The sequence below is a fragment of the Astatotilapia calliptera genome, chromosome 15 (genome assembly GCF_900246225.1).
Source record: "Astatotilapia calliptera chromosome 15, fAstCal1.2, whole genome shotgun sequence".
Lineage (NCBI taxonomy): Eukaryota > Metazoa > Chordata > Actinopteri > Cichliformes > Cichlidae > Astatotilapia > Astatotilapia calliptera.
The window spans coordinates 30851179-30858805 of NC_039316.1; the positions used below are offsets into that span (position 1 = coordinate 30851179).

A 7627-nucleotide genomic window follows, 5' to 3' on the forward strand; every position below is an offset into this window, starting at 1 on the left:
AGTGTTTGTAAAAGCACATTCTTACTGCAATGTCTTGCTAATTGTGGTCCTTGTTTGGCAGATGGAAGTTGAGATACAGTCCTCAACATTTAGATAAATAATAAAGCAAAATCAAATCTTGCACTGTATTGTGGGTTTATTACAACTTTTAAGAGTAGAACACAGTACACCTTTAAATGCCTTTAGTTTTAGTAGCACTGTCAAACCTTTGAACAAATCAAGCCATTGCATTTTAAATCTCCTTTGAACATATGTACCTACATTTTAGAATAAAAAAACATGCTCAAATACATAACTGATTTCTGGATAAGTCCCGTAGCAAAAAACCTACAGAATTTACAATGTAATGCCAAGAAGAAGCAGCTGTAAGTGACTGGGTTATCTAATAAAACTACAATAAACCTGGTAAACTATAATGGATTTGTGCTGTACCACCAGCATGTCCCACCTTCTCCTATTCATAACATCTTTAAAAAAATCTTGACTTAAAAACTTGAGAAACAAATCAACAGCAGGTTTGAACTACAAGGCCAGACATCCTAGAAACATCCAAATCCTGGGGAGTTTTGAATTCCAAAATCCATGTTGGATTTAAACACAGAATATGAGGTTGTCATTGGTAGTTTCAATAAGTTTAAGCATGTATTTGCCATCGGGAATAAAGAGTCATCCAGGAACTGTAGGCTTGGTAGTGGATCTAATCCAGAAGGTGACAGTGATGTTAGCCCAGTTGCAAACATCACAACATCGCCCACCGACACAGCAGTTTGTGATTCTGCAAAAAATAAAAAATAAAAAATAAATAATATATGTATATGTAGCACATTGTCTTGTAATGAGTACTAAAATAAATACCTTCACAGCCTTCACAGAAAGTCTGACCAGTAGCCCACAGTTTGACTTTCCAGACGTCTTCCAGATGGGCTGAAGTCAGGTTTGAAAAGTCTCTCAAGTTCAAGAGCTGTGAGTTTCTTTTCCATGTGACACAAGACTGGGGAAAGCAAAGTAGGGTGTTGCTGGAGTGCACTCAGGAAATTAAGTGCTGAAAGACCCTCTTTAAATCTAAAGAATGAGGAGAACTTTGTGTCATTTACCAGTTCATAATACATGCACAAACTATGGACACACTTTGAACTTTGGAAACCTTGGAGAATGTAAAACATTTCAGTCGGAAATTATGCACAACACCGTCATAACAATAATTCTATAGTCTCTTCTATAATAGTCTCACCTGTCAATTACAGATGAGTTTCGAGCAATTATATACCACCGGAGATAGTCAGACACAATGTCTTTCTTTTCTTCAACTGTGGAAACATGCCTTAGACAACCAGCCACCTGTAGCATAGTACTGTTTTTATGACACAGTCACGCAGGACATCCACTGAACCAGCACTGTCGATCTGAAAAACCCATAAAAATGGACATACACAATGTAAGCTTACGTGTCTGATTTTCATTCCTGTTTTTTCCCTACACAAAGAAAGAATATTTTAATTTCATACAGATAAAGAAGCTATAGTTCTATCCTGCATTCAAATCCTGTGCTGTCTTCACCTCTTGTAAAGCTTTTCCTATGTCGGCATCTGTGACTGAGGCAACTGCTGCTTTTACTGAAGTCTGGCCTGCAAGATAATGTACCAACTCTTCTGACAGGAAATGGGGCCCTGGACCACCATGCACAACTGACACGGCTATCATCTTTCCTGCTAGGTAGTAGTCACCCTCCCTTACAGCTGTGAATGAATACAGTAAATGATAAAATCTCTTAGACACACACAACTCTCTCTATCGATCGATCAGAGCCAATCGATGTCAGATCGATCGATCAGATAGACAGACAGACAGACTAATGCTGTGTTGAAATAAACCAAAAAAATATTATGAGTTGCTTCTGATAATAATTAAAAACAAATTGATTTACAAGTCCCAAAAATGTCTTTAAATTAAGTTGATCAAACATCTGATCATTGCATACCCTTTGCATTGTAGACGAGGAATCGATGTCCTTCTGGTCCATCAAAAATGGGACGATCTTTCATGTGTTTCATTAGCAGACTCAAAAACTCTCATTTTGGGCCACCTGCATCAAGTCCTTCTTCTAGAATACCAGCATCATCAGTAAATTTAACCAGCATGTCATTGGTTTCAGAGTATGACAACTGCCTGAAACCCCTGACTGCTCCATCCCAGACATTTGCTCTTGAGATGTTGAATCTGCTGACACTTCTGATGAAGTAGCACTGGATAAATTTGCAACGATGTCAGGTAGAGTAATGTTAACGTCTTCCCTGTAATCATGCAAGACTATACAATTTAGCGTTGTTATTTGAAGTAGTATTTGATATTTTACAGTGCTTTGTAATCAATCGGTGAAGCAACTTCAACCAGCTCTTCATCCTCGTCCTCAATGCAGGGGGCACACAGGTCTGTTGAGAAATTATAATTCCAACATTAGAAAAACTTGTATTCACCCTATAACTATCTTTACCCATTTCACTAACCCAAATAGGGATGGGTATTGATAAGATTTTAACGATTCCGATTCCATTTTTGATTCTGTTTAACGATTCGATTCTTTATCGATTCTCTTATCGATTCTTTTTTTTTTTTTTTAAAAAGGAGAACACTAAGGTCGATTAGCTTAGAACTTTGTTTTATATCTTCTCTTTGAACAAGATAGAAATTTAGGAGTAACATGCCCTTACAAACCCAGCAGTGAGATCTTAAGAGATCCAGCCTACGGCTCTTCAATGTGGTGTCACAGGGTCCCCAGGAAAAAAAATTGTAAATGTAAAATAATAAAATAAATATTCTTCTGTAGCAATAACAAAGTATAACATAAATTGTTCTGTGGCAATTACACAAGAATATCCAGTAATGTCCCTGCCTACAATTAAACACATTCACTTACCAAAAATCGGGGGCATCTGCTGTGGCAAATGGGTTCAAGCCTTTGACCACAAACTGAGTCACTGCTCGGTGACATTCGTCTGTCCTGGCCTGAAAGGAGACGCTACCTGTAGACTGCAGCGAGAACTGCCAGCGAGCGCCAGCCAGACTCTGTCTGTCTCTCTCCTCATGGTCACCTACATGTACAGTAATGGCAGGTCTTGTAATAAGGCAGTTCGCGCTAACATAATATGCACTGTTAGTTGATTATTTACCTGCCGCATTAACGGGAGAGGACGTGCAAACGTTACCGCTGCTGCTGGGTTGAGATTCACGAGTCCGGAGCGGAATTAAAAACACGTGTCATCACGTGTTTTGTGAGCAAATGCTTTTGCATATTCGTAGTATTTCCTCCCTTAAATGAAATATCTACTTTGCAAGTTGCCCTGTTGTCATCGGTTCTCATAAAGTATAATCAAACTTTTGAGCATTTGAGCCGCTTAGGCGCCATGTTTCCTGCCAGGTAAATGACGCTCCGCAACGTGGTGACGTCATTCGGGGCGACTGGAATCAATAAGGGAATCGTTTGCAAAAATGGCAAACGATTCCAAGGAATTGAAACAGTGGGAACCGGTTCTCAACAAGAACCGGTTTTCGATACCCATCCCTAAACCCAAACGTGTACTCTAGTTACAGGTTTAAAATTACTTATAAGACACAATTTTATTTACCTATAGGGACTTATGACTGGATTTGTTTCACTTTGGTGATCAAGATCCTCTGTATCAGATATTACAATCTGAAAAACAACAACAACAAAAATTGCATACTGTACATAAACATACATAGCATTGTATTATTTCAACAATAGCAAAAAACCTCATGCTGACATAAATTGCCCAAATCCCTGACATGGCTGTATGGTAGATGAAGGTCCTGGAGCATGTCTGAAACAGAATAAGAGTATTGGAATTAAAATGTCCAGATAAGTAGCTCATACAATTTAATATTTTTTATGATACCAACATTATAAAAATGCTATGAAACCAATAAATATTTATATTAGGGTGGGGGAATAAAATAACCACAATATGTATTGCAGTATACTTTTTCCTCAATGGAAATATGAGACTATTGCAATAGAGCTATCCATCCATCCATCCATCCATCCATTTTATATGCTGCTTATTCCTCTAATCCCTCTTTTTTTCATTGACGTAAGAATAGTCAATCCTTATCAGGTAGCGCAGTGACCAATCGCTCTGGGAACAGCGTCATGTCCAGTTAGGGTGACTTGTTACCTGCAGCACAGTGAAGTAGCAGCGCCACACGTGGAGATGTTTGGGCACCATTTGCATCTAAACCAACCATTAAAATAAATATACAAGGAGAGATAAGGAGAATTTGCTTTTATTTCTTAGCTTATTCATATGATATTGACAAAAAATTTTATGTCTCTTCTCCTGTAAAACTTACTGTAAACTAAGATTTATTTTTAGAATCATTCTTTTTTGCTTTTAAATGTAATTGACCAAGCAATTGAGTGATCTGGTGTTTGTTGTCTTTTGAAATCTTTATCTCTGACTTTTTATCTAGTTTTTAACATGTACCTTTTTTTAGTTATCTGAAACGGATGTAATATGTTAATACATCTGTCTGTCTGAACTTATGACAGGAAATAAATATTTAAATCAAAACAAGCTTCTGAGGATTTCACGTCTACTTATGAGCAACGGCACATTTAATATGTACAAATCTAGCTGTTTATATTGTGATGTATATCAATATTCCCTGAAATAAAACAAAGAAATATTGTGACATGAGAAAATATTGTATTGCCCAACTCTAATATACAGTGGGGCAAAAAAGTATTTAGTCAGCCACCGATTGTGCAAGTTCCCCCACCTAAAATGATGACAGAGGTCAGTAATTTGCACCAGAGGTACACTTCAACTGTGAGAGACAGAATGTGAAAAAAGAAAAATCCATGAATCCACATGGTAGGATTTGTAAAGAATTTATTCATAAATCAGGGTGGAAAATAAGTATTTGGTCAATAACAAAAATACAACTCAATACTTTGTAACATAACCTTTGTTGGCAATAACAGAGGTCAAATGTTTACTATAGGTCTTTACCAGGTTTGCACACACAGTAGCTGGTATTTTGGCCCATTCCTCCATGCAGATCTTCTCGAGAGCAATGATGTTTTGGGGCTGTCGCCGAGCAACACGGACTTTCAACTCCCGCCACAGATTTTCTATGGGGTTGAGGTCTGGAGACTGGCTAGGCCACTCCAGGACTTTCAAATGCTTCTTACGGAGCCACTCCTTTGTTGCCCGGGCAGTGTGTTTTGGATCATTGTCATGTTGGAAGACCCAGCCTCGTTTCATCTTCAAAGTTCTCACTGATGGAAGGAGGTTTTGGCTCAAAATCTCACGATACATGGCCCCATTCATTCTGTCCTTAACACGGATCAGTCGTCCTGTCCCCTTGGCAGAAAAACAGCCCCATAGCATGATGTTTCCACCCCCATGCTTCACAGTAGGTATGGTGTTCTTGGGATGCAACTCAGTATTCTTCTTCCTCCAAACACGACGAGTTGAGTTTATACCAAAAAGTTCTACTTTGGTTTCATCTGACCACATGACATTCTCCCAATCCTCTGCTGTATCATCCATGTGCTCTCTGGCAAACTTCAGACGGGCCTGGACATGCACTGGCTTCAGCAGCGGAACACGTCTGGCACTGCGGGATTTGATTCCCTGCCGTTGTAGTGTGTTACTGATGGTGACCTTTCTTACTTTGGTCCCAGCTCTCTGCAGGTCATTCACCAGGTCCCCCCGTGTGGTTCTGGGATCTTTGCTCACCGTTCTCATGATCATTTTGACCCCACGGGATGAGATCTTGCGTGGAGCCCCAGATCGAGGGAGATTATCAGTGGTCTTGTATGTCTTCCATTTTCTGATGATTGCTCCCACAGTTGATTTTTTCACACCAAGCTGCTTGCCTATTGTAGATTCACTCTTCCCAGTCTGGTGCAGGTCTACATTACTTTTCCTGGTGTCCTTCAAAAACTCTTTGGTCTTGGCCATGGCGGAGTTTGGAGTCTGACTGTTTGAGGCTGTGGACAGGTGTCTTTTATACAGATGATGAGTTCAAACAGGTGCCATTCATACAGGTAATGAGTGGGGGACAGAAAAGCTTCTTACAGAAGACATTACAGGTCTGTGAGAGCCAGAGGTTTTCCTTGTTTGAGGTGACCAAATACTTATTTTCCACCCTAATTTATGAATAAATTCTTTACAAATCCTACCATGTGAATTCATGGATTTTTTTTTCACATTCTGTCTCTCACAGTTGAAGTGTACCTCTGGTGCAAATTACTGACCTCTGTCATCATTTTAGGTGGGGGAACTTGCACAATCGGTGGCTGACTAAATACTTTTTTGAACCACTGTATAGCAGAACAAGCTCTGAAATAACTTACTCCTTCTCTGCATGTTTACCATTAGGGGTACTCTGGTCTTGTGGTTTGAAAACCTAAGATGAAAAATATGCACTTTTTAAAGCTTTCACCAACTTCGTATCGCATTTAGATAGTTCATCAATACTTAAAAGATAATAATTTTTTTTTAAAGAACATACAATCACACAATGAAAATAATCCACCCATGGATGTTACAGAATTATGATCATTATAGATAAAAAAAATAGAGCACTTAGCCAGGGCCACTCACAGGCCTCTGGCATGGTGTAGGGGTAAAAAAGTACACACCAATGTGTCTGCCTGGTTGAACTCAGCTGTGCTTCTTGATGTAATCACAATCTCAAGGTCTGAGTCTGAGGTACCATCCTCTGAAATCAGAGCTGAGAAAATAAACACATTATTAGTTGTTGTATATGTAAACACGTCAAAATATAAAATTAACAAACCTTGTTTGAAGTGGCTCTCTGGGCAAATGAAAAGAGAAATCCTGTTGTAGTTCTTTCCTATTTCCTCTTTGTAGTCTGCCAATCGGAATGGCCTTTCTGTCCCAGGCACATTTATCACCTCTGTGCAGTCAGGATACAAAAGGACATATGGTCCCTCCACCAAGTCCTTGTTGAATGTTATAATTTTTTCTACAGCCTGCTTCAAGAGGTCAGGGGCTGTAATTTCGGGGCTAATAAATAAGGGCAGTGTTTTCCCTCTTAGCGGTTTTAAGTCCGTTTGTTGTGACACCATTATTCCTATATTGATCTAGAAACAAATAATACAAGCAAGATCACTTTAAGAATAATTGCCAAATCCTTGTTTATAAATTTACCTGTGATGGCTTACCTTGACAGGTTTACTCTGTTGCTTGAGTTTTAATTTTGCTCCACAGCTGAAGGCCTGACGCTCTTTGGATTTTGATTTTTTGTACTCCATGAACTGCTTGTATGACGGACATGTTTGTTTTGGTTGAATGAAAAACGTTTAACATCAAAACAGGGTTATAAGCACTCTCCATTACTAAACGTAGACGAGAATAAAGTATAAGCAAACATAAAAAGAAACCGGAGCCAAAATGGTAAATAAACGTGCTATTTAACTGAAATAGCATAGACTGTCTGAAGAGAACAAAAAGTGAGTAATATATCAAAATTACTTTGTTCAGAATTTTCTGTTTGTTTTGATGTCCCTGGGGACTCTGATCCTTCAGCCTGGTCTGTGTCCCGCAAAAGCTCCAGAGACTGTCCACAGGAAGCA

General features: G+C 38.9%; 1 long non-coding RNA gene across 1 annotated transcript; it reads right to left on the reverse strand.

Moving 5' to 3' along the window:
- Positions 1-3808: 3808 nt before the first annotated feature.
- On the reverse strand, positions 3809-6724 carry LOC113037466 (uncharacterized). Its single transcript, XR_003274627.1, has 3 exons — positions 6671-6724; positions 6383-6435; positions 3809-3839 (listed from the first exon to the last, which is right to left on the reverse strand). It is a non-coding gene; the product is annotated as an uncharacterized LOC113037466 (long non-coding RNA).
- Between the last annotated feature and the right edge of the window lie 903 nt (positions 6725-7627).